The sequence below is a fragment of the Typopeltis vanoorti genome, chromosome 22, assembly GCF_054136105.1.
Source record: "Typopeltis vanoorti isolate ZY-2024b chromosome 22, IOZ_Tvanoo_1.0, whole genome shotgun sequence".
Classification (NCBI taxonomy): Eukaryota; Metazoa; Arthropoda; class Arachnida; order Uropygi; family Thelyphonidae; genus Typopeltis; species Typopeltis vanoorti.
The window spans coordinates 49418505-49432270 of NC_143570.1; the positions used below are offsets into that span (position 1 = coordinate 49418505).

At 33.8% G+C, this 13766-nt stretch overlaps 1 long non-coding RNA gene across 6 annotated transcripts in view; it reads left to right on the forward strand.

Moving 5' to 3' along the window:
• Positions 1 to 13766, forward strand: part of LOC150094407 (uncharacterized) — an 849964-nt gene that overhangs the window by 277607 nt on the left and 558591 nt on the right. For all 6 annotated transcript variants that reach the window (XR_016550250.1, XR_016550249.1, XR_016550254.1 and 3 more), the window contains exon 6: positions 3348 to 3413. This is a non-coding gene — a long non-coding RNA (uncharacterized LOC150094407). The remainder of the gene's footprint in view (positions 1 to 3347; positions 3414 to 13766) is intronic.

Sequence of the window (13766 nt, forward strand, 5' to 3'; positions counted from 1 at the left end):
CAAAATTATTATTACATAAGAAACAAGAACTCTATTAAGATCAATACAATTAGAAAATTATTTATACATTCAATAAGGTATTAAGGTTCTACTGAGCTGAGTGCATCGTTTACTGCTAGAACTTATATGACGTTCACAATTCACATCCGTTAGGATTTCAACTCAGTTTCACTTTAAACAATATCAATATTCAGCAAAACATTCAAAAGTTAATTCTTTTTATTCTCAGTGAAATATTCGTACACTTCAATTTATCAAACACTTAACAAGCATCACCAATATTTATCCGAGGATTAAAATAGTTCTTAAAAGGCTCAGTCTTGATTTTACATATACGTAGTGAGAGATAACACATTCAAACACGAACTAATTCTTCAATGAAGTTTTTCATATTAGTTTCAAAAGGAAATGTTTTATAACATCACTCATTCAAGCTTGACTAGCTGGCTCCAGCTACACGAAATTTGACCAAGTTCTCCGGACACAAGCTACACTATCACACGTTAGTTATAGAATAGCTATTCTTACTGGTTGCACATTATGGAAAACTCTTACAACACTTCTAGGCACTCGTTAATCTTCCACTATAGGCAACACAAAACTTATTTGTTAAGATTTATATGTATTTTCTTGTATTTAACTTATATGTATTTTCTTGCTCGTAATAACTTATCTTACGATAAATCTCGATCATATTAGTATCCTTTCACTCAGGTAAATTCCTTTACAAGGTGACAGGAAACTATAAATACGAGTTCGAAGTAAGAATCATTAAAATCGGAACAAGTTTCCAAAACTTTGTAACGTCGTACGATTCCAGGTTAGATCACATCTCACGACCTTCCTATACTCTCTCCATTTTCCTTCTTGTTTCTTCTTCCTATATTTCATAAATCCTCCTCCTTTTTCCTGCCCAAACTTGTTTCTCCACTCCTTTAGTTTACAACGAAATTTCCACGTGATCGTTGTACAGTTCCTCACGCTAAGGCACGCGCTATCTAAAAATAACTTGGTTGTCTGACAGCAACCAATGAAATCACATTAGCAGAGTCCGTTAGAAATACTTTCACTTTCAGTAACAATAAATAAAAGGCATATATTACAGTTCACTTAGGATATATTTACAAGTTATATAAAGAATTTATATAGAATAAATAAATAATAAAAATTACAATTATTATTTAAATGAAAAAGTAACAGTAAGTGTTTAAATTACAATTTAGTTAGGAGAAAACTTAGCTCAGGAAATGCAATTCATGTTAAATCATGAAGGAAGTATTAATAATCATAAAATTCTTCATTCACAATTTAACACTATCATCACCTATGCCGTATCGCCTATAGGAGCTGATATACCCATAGACATCCACCAACAGCATAGACGTGGTGTTAATATAGCCTGTCTCTAAAAGGAGAGATTAGTTAGCATCAACATGTTGTCCTATTGCTCTCGACTGACTCTTCTCAAAAAAGTGGTTTTTCTTAATTTACGGGGCGTTTAATCGGGTCTTTCATTTCCTTTCCTTCACCTCTTGTAATCTGCATCTTATACTTTGCGAATGGATCATCTGTTTTCTTGTTGGTCGTTCACTGAGTATTACGGCGGATGGCCTCCGTTTGTCAGATTTTTCTGTCATCGCCGGAGTATGCTAGAATACTTCTTTAACATAATGCCTTAATGCAAACCTACAGTGACTTCAAATCCATCCATGATTTGCCTGGTGACATTGTTTCACGTTCTTCACCCGCATTCGAAGGGCATTGGAATGTCCTCGTGACATTTCTCCTGAGAATATTCTCTAAACATGGCCTTGGATACTGATCTTCTTGCTATTCTTCAGTGGGGATGAGAATAATATGGTAATCTGGAATGATGCCACCTGTGTTATACCTGCGAAGGAAGATCCTACATTGCCCTCTCGTGATTTTCGTTGTGTTCACTCCAGTTGGATCCGGTTTCATTACTTGGAATTGTTACTGTCGAATATTGGTATGGTGCATTGAATTCATGACATCCACGAAACTTATTGTCCCCCCCCCTCTTTAGTTAAAATTACTACTTCATGCATTATTCATAACGTTTAGTGAATCTCACGTCAGCTTCAACCTTGCAGCCATGCTAATGTGCATGTATTTTATGTGTGTAATACACGTGTGTTTTTTAAGTAAGAAATATACATATTTATTTATTACAATGTCAGGAGAATGGATGAGTATGGTATTTTTCAATATAATCTGTAGGCCGATTAAATAATACCTAACTCTGTATTGAGCATATTAAATTTTCCATATCCATGTGGTCTGAGCAAGACGTTTTTAAAACTGCTTGTTTGATTTTGGAAAGGGTGAGGTACCAGATGCAATGAATGATGTCTTGTTATGCATTTATAATCGTGGGATAAGATTTTTAATTTTCTTTATAGTTCTCCCCGAGATTTTTGATCCAGCTTCTGAAGAAAGGAAACTTTCTTCAGAAGCTTCCATCATAGTTTATAAGTAAAATATTGTTTGGAATGATTAGCAGATGAATAAATTTTGAGTATTAAAAATAAAATAGTTATTTTATTTTTAATATAAAAAAATCAGTAATGCAATACTAAAGAAATTTAGCTATTGAAATATTCAATGAAATCTTGCCCACCAAGGTTGTGCATATTTTTCAAGAACTACATGTACAATTTTTTTAAAGAAATTTGGTTGTGGGAGGGCGATAATTTCAGAAAACCAGCCATCCCAAATATAGAAGGAACAATGATAAAAGAATAGAGCAACCTTTATTGTGAAAATTATATAAAAACAATTGTATCTTATCCTTAAAGAAACGCTTCGCGTGAAAGTGAATAAAAGAAAACATTGCTCCAAATGATTAGCAGATGAATAAACTTTGAGTATTAAAATTGTATCTAACCCTTAGATATATTTATTAACTCCGCCAGTTTAAATCTAAAATCTTGAGCATAAAAATCTCCGAAAGTGTTCCTCAATGATTTTATTTTTTTGCAATTTATACGACTAATAAATTATGTTTTTCTAAGGTTTGAGGTTTGTTGGGGTATTATCAGTTATATATATATAAACCAGTTCAACAAATGCCAAAAACTCTGACATTTGTTGATATTTTGTTGCAAAAATTGTTCATATCGAAAAGAATGTTTAGTTATTTTTAATATTAGGTGTTTTGTGTTTAGAGGATGGTGTTTTTTTCCCTAGTCATTATTTCTCATCATGAACTATCTGGAGATTGTTCATACTTGGCTCTTCTCAAGTGCATTATGTTAGCCAAAGATAAATATTGTTCATCACTATATTTAACTTTTGTATGAAGCAATATTAATATCTCCTTTCAGATCATTGTAGCGAAAACGCATCTTGAGCTTCCTTCAAGTGCATTCAGATCATTTCTAAAGTTTGAGGTATGTTTATTTTTCCATTTATTGCTAGCGTCAGTATATTTAACGGACACAAAGAACGAAGAAAAAGAGCTTGAATATAAATTATAATTTTGTATCCATATAGTTTGCACAGATAAATTAATTCCTAGCTGGTAGGAAACATTAAATTCCGTTTTGCTTTTTATGAATCATTGTTCTTATTTTTATTATAAATAAAATAAAAATATCAAATGTAAGAATAGAATAAAACATATTTTCAGACGAAGCTGATGCGATATATTACAATTATATCTTTGAGTGAAATAGTCGAGAAAATCAACGATGGCTCCACTGAATAAGATGTTGTTTGGAAGGTTTTTTTAAATATGTTTCATCTCTTTAGTTTACATTTTTTTAACATTGCTCCATACATTATCGAAGAAAACGATTGACTTATTAACTGAAGGTGTGCGGAAGAAAGAAAGTAACCAGTACGCTTGAGGATTATTATAAGGAAACTGCTAGATTTTAGAAACAAATCACGCCCATCAACCACAAATGAGAAGCAAAAACAACCAGTGAATTTATTCATCTTTTGTAACTTCTTCCAAAAAAATAAATAGGATGAAAATGAAGAGTTCGAACTAGAAATGCCTGATATGAATTCGACTAGTGGTCTTCAGTGGAAAAAATGAGTGAACTATCTGTTAAGAGTTTTAAAGAAATTTGCGATTATCGATGTCTCATCATTAGCTTAATAGACTGCACATGTGGTGAACTTATGCACAACGTTTTTCGGAAACGTTGAATTAATTTGAAGGGGTTCGATATTTTCTTCTATATGCGTGTAGTATGCGACCTCCCTCGATGAGTTCCTTACTCCCTAGAGGTCTCTCTCTTAATAATAATAATTTAAAAATAAGTTCCGGTTTGCTTAAGATGAAAGTATCATATCATTACGCAGCAATAATTTCTGCTCACATACATCAGATGTTTAATTAGCCAACCTATATTTTCGCTGATAGCAGCGTGCTATTAAAAATAAAAGGACATAAACCATCGCTTTATGCACGCTGAAGCATTGGTTTGCAAAAACTGTCATCTAGCAGCGATGTTGATATGTACAAAAATGAAATGTCATGATTCCATTATTGTACCTTATGGTTTAACCTCCTTATCAGAGGATTAGAATGGTATTTTCAAATGCAGTCGGGTTGGTACCATACGGAGTTAGTTGACAGGGATTTTCCCATCTCGAAAACTCAGTTCATTCTGCAAAAGTAGGTTCCGAAGGTGCGCAACCTATGAGAAACAGTCCTGACGATATCCATTCCTCCTGTCTATTCTGCGTCTCTCAGTGCAGCTTACAGAGCCTGCGAGCAGTTAGCATGGGGATCATAATATTTTTAGTGGGCAGTATATGGTTATAAGGAACATAGCGAACTCAGTTTCCCTGTTGTAACAAACGTACTTATTTAATTAAGCATGTTTTTAATTCATTCACTCAACTGATCGATCGTAAGAAGTGAGTTCACCCTTTCGTTGTACTTCGCAGTATGTCTAAGTTGCAACTCCTTTACATCTACATTACTAGCGACATGTAGCAGGTTAATAACCAACGCAACAGATCATTTCTTGAATATTTTTCTGTACCTTATCGGTCAACGTCCATTCCTGTATAAACTAAGGAACTATTCCTTCACATATCACTCAGCACGCAATAAAAAAAACTGCGATTATTACAGTCTCATATGCCGACTGTAATTTAAAGAAAGAATCGGCATTTCTTATATCATTTTTTGTAAGACGTAATTTCCTTTGTGATAATATCAGCGCTAACGTATGAAGAATTAGTCAGTCCATTTACTTTGTTTTCTCTATTGAGACAGACAGAAAAAACAATAAGTTAGTGGAACACGCACATAAATCACAGACTCAACAGACACAGTTCCCACTTCATATTTCCCGCAGGATATATGGTTCGTGATAATTGTAATTAAATTTGGCCAAAACCAACTTAGAAAGGGAGATGGTATGCAAAAATAGAAAGTGATAATGAAAGAAGTCTCTTCATAATAACTTAGGATGCATGTTGTCGTTAGGTTTCGATGTAGTCTATAATTTACCAACGTTGTAATTTTCCACGAGGGCGTGGATTACGATGGAGGCCGAGAAAGGCTGAACAGAACAAAGCTGTAGATGATACATCTTCGTTACATGCCTGTTCCTTAAAAAAAAAAAAAAAAGAAATTAATGGCTGTGGCATACACACAAAAAACGTTCCTTGGATGCATCATCGATCACATTTCATGAACCATAAACCTCGTGCTACATTAAGAAAAAAAAGCTCTCATAATTTATTTAGCCTTGACTATTACAAAACTACTTCGAAATTTTGGTTGACGTTTAAATTTGAAAGTCTGTTATTAGTTCATTTTGTGCTTGTAGTCGTCTATTGGTGGTCACTAAAGTTGCAACTCCATCCGTGCTGTTGCAAACAGAACTTGCTTTTCGAAGTTGTTGCTATTAATCTTAGACAGCGATTTTCAACCGGTGTTCCGCAAGAGGTTTTCAGGTGTACCGCGAGATTTATGAAAACAAATTAATTGAAAGAAATAATGTCGTAATTTGCGCATTTATTTATTAGCGTCTAGTCTATCCTCTTCTTGTGCGTGTAAATCAATCAAAAGTATGCCTATTTTTTGCCAGATCATCAAAAAAATTAAACGAATATATTTTTAGTGTGCCGCAGAATTTTAATAATTAGTATAAGTGTGCCGTGTTATGAAAAAGGTTGAAAATCACCGATCTTAGGTGTCTGCGTGATTGACAAGTCTGACTCAGTATAACTCATTGAGGTTGAAAGAGAGATTTAGAGGCTGAAGGTTTCCAAATCAGTTTTCTTTCTCGTTAAGACTTATTGGACAGCGCAATTGTGCGAAAATATTACACATTGTATCTACTAGCCATGGGAGCTTAGGAGGAAACAACGTGATACATTTCAAGTTAACATTTTACAACTATTAGTAAACTACGTCCTCATTGAACATAATTGAAACTAGTTATTCAAGAAATTACCGATCAGTTTTCACGAAATAAAGAATCTGCTAATTATTAAAAAAAATTCAAATCGAAGGATCTATGAAAATTTAAATTTTTTAATTCACTTTATGCATTGGAACCAAATATTTTATATACAATATAAAACGAGATATATCATTATGCGACACCTCCAGCGAGTCCAAAGGCTCATCGAGGGAGAGTGTGCCAACAGCATTTAACGATTGATCGCCTTGCAACTACTAACCGCGCCCAAACTTGCTTAACTTTTTGCTTGAGCCATTAGTAGCAGAGGCTCTACCAATCGACCTACCTTTGCTGACATATAATAATACTTTTTCTAAAATATTCAGATAATTTAAAAAATAGTTCATACATTCCAAAAACATTTTTATAGGAGGGTGGTCTGAAAATATCTCGGCCTAACAAAAAAAACGAGTTTATATTTTAAAAATTATTTTTATTTTTCAACATAATCTCCCTTAACACTAATACATTTATTCCAGCGATGCTCCACGGCCATTTTCCCATCCATCCCTGTAGTGGTTCTCAGTAAGATCTGCAAAATACCCCTCTACAGCTGCAATCACCTCTTGATTCGAAACAAACGCTGACCAGCGAGAAAGAGTTTTAATTTTGGGAAGAGATAGAAGTCAGAGGAGCCAAATCTTGGGAATAGGGTGGATGTTCCAACAATTCATAATGCAGATCCCTTAATTTTCCGATTGCCAAAACTTTTGTGGGGAGATGCATTGTCCTGATGAAAGATGATTTGTTTCTTCTGTAAAAAAGGTCTTTAATCACGAATTTTTTCCGTCTAGCCTGGTTACTAGATCGGAATAATAGTCCCCGGTTATTGTTTTTACCCTCTTAAAGATAATTAATAAACAACATGCTTTTAGCATCCCAAAACACCGATGTCATGACCTTTCCTGCTGATGGAACCTACTTTGTCTTCTTTGGTGCTGAACAACCGGATTCTGTTCACTGTTTTGACTGCTGTTTGGATTCTGGTGTGTAATGGTGAATCCAAGTCTCATCCAGTTGTTCAGAAATTTCATGCTAGTGCGTTTTTGATCTGCTGTGAGCAAGCGCATCACCCATCTTGCGCAAAGCTTTTTTCATTTGCAATTTTATATGCAAAATTTATCCTACATGTTCTTTTGAAATGCCTATGCGCTCAGCAATTTCATGCACTTTGACTCGCCGGTCATACAATATCATATCGTGCACATGATCCATGATTTCTGGTGTTGTTACACTTTTGGGACATTCTTTACGTGGATCATCCTCAAGGCTGGTATGGCGTTTAACCTCGGCAGCCCATTTCTTAATTGTCGAAATCAAAGGTTTATAACAGCATGATGCTCAATTTTATGCATTTCAACAGATACAGACAACACTTTTCCTCCAGACAGTTCTATAAAACAACTGTTTGATAGAATGACTTGCAATTTCACAAGGATGCTTATGACAGATGTAGTTGTTTAACACAAACATTTTGCCATCAATAGTCGAGGCTGAGAACGTTTAAGATCACTCTCGTATATAAATCAGTGATTTTATAAAATACTTGATAGTTAACATATTTGCCACCGTAGACTACTTTTAAACCATGACATTTGTAATGTCGTGGTTTAAAAGACAATTCAAACTACCACTCTTAGCCGGTAATGCTACCTTTTAGAGGAATTAATTTATAACTATGAATATTCTAATTTTCAGATAATTTACACGGCTTATCCAAAATTGCTACTGTTTATATAGGGTTAATTTTTATATGGATATATATATATATATATATATATATATATATCTTCTAATCTAAGATCATGAATATTTATTTTCTAATATCATGTAATTGAATACACATATATAATGGGGTTGGAATAAATAACGCTGTAACCACCAACAAAGGCAAGATTCGTTTGAGAAATATTTTCGGAATTAAGTGCATAGATAGCCATCTCTCTCTCTCTCTCTCTAAGGTGGAGGATCATTATTCCACGGTCTTTCGTTAAAATAGCGTTCCTTGTCTATTCAGGAAGAAGACAACAAACAATTCTTTAACGAAATTCAGAAGTTTTGAAAGGGATTTATGAATTTAATCAGTGGTATTAAGGAAGTTCTGGGTGTTCCTTGCGCGAGTTACGATGAAAGACTTACTAAAGAGAGATTGGAGCTTGTATATATTAAGCAGTAATGAATTTCATAGTTAGGATCCAGGGGTTGGAAAGTAACTTATCAAAGATAATTTCCTTTTCATTGATCAGTCGGGCCTACTTCTGTAATGTAGTCGAAGCGTTACAAAGGTGCGAAATAATGAAAGGCCAAAACCATTAATATGCTATTAAGCATCGATGATGTCAGATTAGCTTAAATACCATTAGCGAATATAGTTTTTAACTTCTTTTCTTAAGTTGTTTCTTAATGTTTCTTTGAAGATATCGGAATGTATGTACCTAATATATACTATTTTTTAAACTTCTTCCTAAATAAATAAAGTAATAAAGCTTCCTATGTGTACTTGACCTTTAGCTAATTGATCGCATTTTTTTTAGTTTCCTGCACTTGATTTTTACAAATGTTTTTGACTTTTCCTTATTTTTTCTGTTTAACCTGCTGGCGATTTGTAGGCTCTGTACTTTATTTACAAGGTTGTCATTCATTACCTTTCACTACATCCTGGCATTTTTCTTCATAACCCAAAATATGAGAACTATGAATTTAAATGTTTTTTAATAATTCCAGTCTTCCGAAGGCAACATCATCCGCCTTTTGTACATATGTAAAATTGAATGCCTACTTCATTTACCCTTAATATTTCGCCTATTAATTATTTATATTCGATAAATGAAAATGGTTTGCATTTCAATAACTTTGTCAGCAACTGACTGTTGTAAACGAACTGTTCTCTTTGAGTGTGTGTATCTGTGGATGTGTTTATCCTTTGAAGGTTTAGAGATCCTTTTGAAACAATTTAACTGACCGAGGGACTCGCTTCAATTCGTCTGCCTGAATTATTTTCATCGGAACGGAAATGTACCATCACAGAGCAACCTAACAGAACCCTTGAAACGTTTGATATTTAGAAGATATCAGTCAAGGGTGAGAACCTTTATAATTGTTAGCCTTGTTCTAATTGCCCAGAGCTTCAGAACAAAACAATTTTTTTTAAGTATTTATCACCACATATTTGGGGGATATGTTGCTGAAGTTTGTTGGATTAATGAATTCATATGATACGTTGTAGTAGCATTAATCGTTTGAATAATAAAGTTGACGCTTAATTTACTTTGGTATCTCCTTGAATATTGTAGACCACATTCATTCCTCTTTCTTTAAAGCTTTATATTTCCGTATATTTTTCACTAGTCTTATCATAGGAACGACTGTTTCAAATTACGATCAGAAACCTGAAGTACCTTTTTAAGGAGTCTTCAATAGTAATTGAATATAATGAACGGGAAAATGAGACGTTCTCATCCAAACAACCACAATGGCTTGCTTGTACAATTTCTTACGAATTCGTTTTTTTTTTTTTTTTTTTTTTTTTTTTTTTTTTTAACTGGAGGTATTATAGGGGTAAACTGTAACATTTCTCGTTTGTTTTAATTTATTTTTAACTCATTTTATTGAAGGCATTTCGTTTAAAGAAAGCTAGAATTAAGATATATCAATGCCATCCTTTCATTAATATTTTACTTAAACCTTTCTGACTGCTTATGTGTTCTCCTTGTACGCACCGTTGCCCAGAATTAATACCAGACTTTCTTTTATGTGAGACTAATTCAGAAAGTGAGATGAAATGATTGTTTAATAATGGTTTGCTAGTCTCTGAAGTGCCATTTTGATATCGGTTATCACCTTAGCATCCCATTTCTTTGAAACTGTTGGGAAAAAAAAAGTGACAGTAATTGACAATATCGCTGGGGGGATTCATTTCGATTAGTAATGCGTGATTTAAGATGCTAATTACTCATTGCTTTCGCAGCATCGAAGCCACATAGGTGCCATTAAGACATGACAGGCTTGATCGCCGTTTCACATAAATTAAGAAAGAGAATATGCATGGAAATGAAAACTTGCGATACCCTTTGAATGTTTCTCCTTTTAAAATAGCTGTTGAATTAACTTCACGTTAGAAAAGGGAGGAAAAAGAAAAGCCTCCCAAGAACATTTATTAGCGAACTCGTAACTAACCAGCCATTATTTCAATCCCAAACAAGAGATTGCAGAGCCCATTAGTCCAACGCTGCCGTTTATAGACGATTAACGAGAAATGCATTATAATCTTATTAGAAATAAACTTCTGCATACATTTCATTTTGTATCCTACAGTCTATAAATACGTTCATATTTTAATATAAGCCTATCACTGAAGAATACCTGCATGTTTGAAAAAATGCCGTCTATTAGCGCGACTAAAAAAGAAAACATGCAGATTCTTCATAGTCCGCTTCTTTTATATATTTCGATAATACGACAGTGCACAGCGAAGGTTGCAAATATTTTGTTGGCCACGTGATCTCGAAATTATACAGTTTCTTTCAATTTAAATATTTGCAATGGAAAAATATATTTTTTTGTTATCCGTGAATTGTTTCCATATTACGTAGAGAATTCTTATAGCTGCTTAATCTCTACATTTAATGTAGCATAATTATGGCAACCACGTAAAATACTTACATGTCATCCATTGTCATTCCTGACTGTAAACTAAAATGATAAAACAAAAGTGTCTGCGTAGATAACCAGCCTAATGGCGTGAGGCCAAATTGATGTGATGGTGGTAAGGGTTCTGAAAATTCGTATAGCAACCGGGAATTTTATTGTTTGCATTTGTTGAACGGTTAATGGAAGTAAAACAAAACTGTGTTTCCAGTTCATGGTGATCGTGCATTTAATAATGACAAGAGCTGAAAAATGGGCCTTTTTTTTTGAATGATGAAAAACACTTTTTGCAGAAACGTCTAGACAGCTGCTGAAAAAGTGACAGCAAATTAAACAACAAAATAAGCTCAATGGTGATTATCGAATTTGAAATAGTCAAGAAGTATATCGCTTACGGCATTACAGAATGCAAACTTTTACAGACAGTGTGTCGTATCGCTATCAGACGGAGCTACTCTATATTTAAATTATACTTCTCATTCGCACAGAAAGGCAGCTCCTAAATCAAAGAATCATGACTGAATGATAAGAAATTTATTTGTTGAACACCAAATCTCATACATTGTTTACTATTTAATCACTGGGCAAGTAGTGTTTTCTAGTGTCAAAATACTTCTGTATGATCACAAATAAGTTCCGTCATACACAACACAGTTTGCTGGTCAATAGCCATATTTGACTATGAAAAAAAAATAAATAAAAGTAAACAGTTAGCATTTCTTTATAGTTCGTTTTAGTAACTCAAAAGTTTGTGCAGTTAGGTTTTGAAGTACAACTTGCTGCATTTTCTCTTTGCTTTGAGGACTACCGTTTTTGGACGGAGGTTTGCTTTTTTTAGTTGACTTAAGAAACTGTGGTTACGTGAGAAGTATGTCAGTTAATTTTCTGTTCTCCAGACAGTCTGTCTGATTTGTGAGATCAAAAATCCGGTTTCTAATAGAGAAGGGAAAAAATAATTTCTTCTCATTAGACTTCCACCGATTAAAAATTGCAAAGGACAAAACACACACTCAAACTTCACATTATGGAATATATCAGTAATGCAAGCTTAAATTTTTGAGATAAACACTGATAACCCAGAAGATTACATAGGCACCTAGCGAACACGCTTCATGTTCACTACAGTAGTGTTATAATGCAGTCAGTGAGGAATATTTTCATCATAAGTATTAATTTGCAGAGGTTAGTAAAACTATTTAGAAATCATAAGTTACAAAAAATTGTTCTGTAAGTGGTTGCATTTCAAAATCAATTTCTATATTTCTAAGTTGAAAAAGGTTGTATTCTCCTAATTCATCTATCTCTAAAAATATAAAGCTAGTTTTATAAAACCAAGTTAGACATTTTTCGTAAAAATTATTAACAGTCTAATTGTGTTTGTTACACGAATTTTTTCATTAGAGGCACTTAACGTAAGTGTAGAATTCCACGCATTATGTCCTTCATACAATGATGAAAAAATTCTTGTCCCCTCCCCTTCATAGCTATTAGAATACTGACGTGACACATTTGCATAAAAAGAAAGTAAAACTACCATATGATGAATACGAAAATTATAGCATGAAGACAGGCTGTGTTCGGGAAACAATGGCCGATTAGACAGCATCTCTGTTCTCTAATCTGGGTTTGAATAGCACTATAGGCTGGGATGTATTTCATCCTGTTTATTAAAGGCCTAATACCGTGAAAAGTTATTTTTTTTCAGCTAGCTGACTAACCTGTTGTATTTGCTACCTTTAATGTGTGGAATGCACTTAAGGGTCGATACAGTTGACCCATGCGAACCTTTCTCTGCCATAAGAGATTGAGTATCAAGTATGATCGCATCACAAGTAGAGGATTCCCAAAGGCTTTTTGATAGAGTAGTTTTTACATAAGTGTGTCCTTTCAAATTAAATGAAAACTTCATTTTAAGTTACTTCCTTCTACACGGTTTTCGACATGAATCAAACTAGGGTACGGCAGGAGAAACGTAGAATATTTTAAGTAATCTCGCATAGTAGGGACAATATAAACACTTGCGAGCGACCCTTAATTGTTAACAGTTGAAGAAATTGTGTAACAAATTTAATTCATTTCACAATATGTATTAAAACAATTTGATGTTTCGAAAATACTAACATAACTAAAGAGAACGTGTCAAGTGTCCCTACTATGCGAGATTACTTAAAATATTCTACGTTTCTCCTGCCGTACGCCAGCAGTAATTCCGTATCATCAGCCATTTCTTGCGGTAACAATTTCCTCGGCCGTTGAAAAACGTAAGGTGGCATAAATGTGCATTTTTTAAAGGTAGTTGCGCTAATGCAAAGCTCATGTACCTCTGATGTAAGCGAAATATTGCTTATTTCTCAAAAAATGAGCAGCAATATCACGTCTCATTAAATCTGGAAGTGGATGTGAAATACTGGCACCACCTCACATTAGTAACTCAATTTTTGTTGCAAATTAGGCACTGGACCGAAAACCAGGTTCGCTATTCTTAAAATATCGAAACCTGTGATTTTAGTTTTCTCTGTTTAAATAATTTCTGTCCTTAAATGAAAGAAGAATAGTCGATACCAACTGGAGTTTCTTTGATGAATGAGCTTAATTTGAGTTTTTGTAAATGATGTGGTTACATTAAAAGTGTTTAAAATAGTAAAAGTTGTTTACAAATGT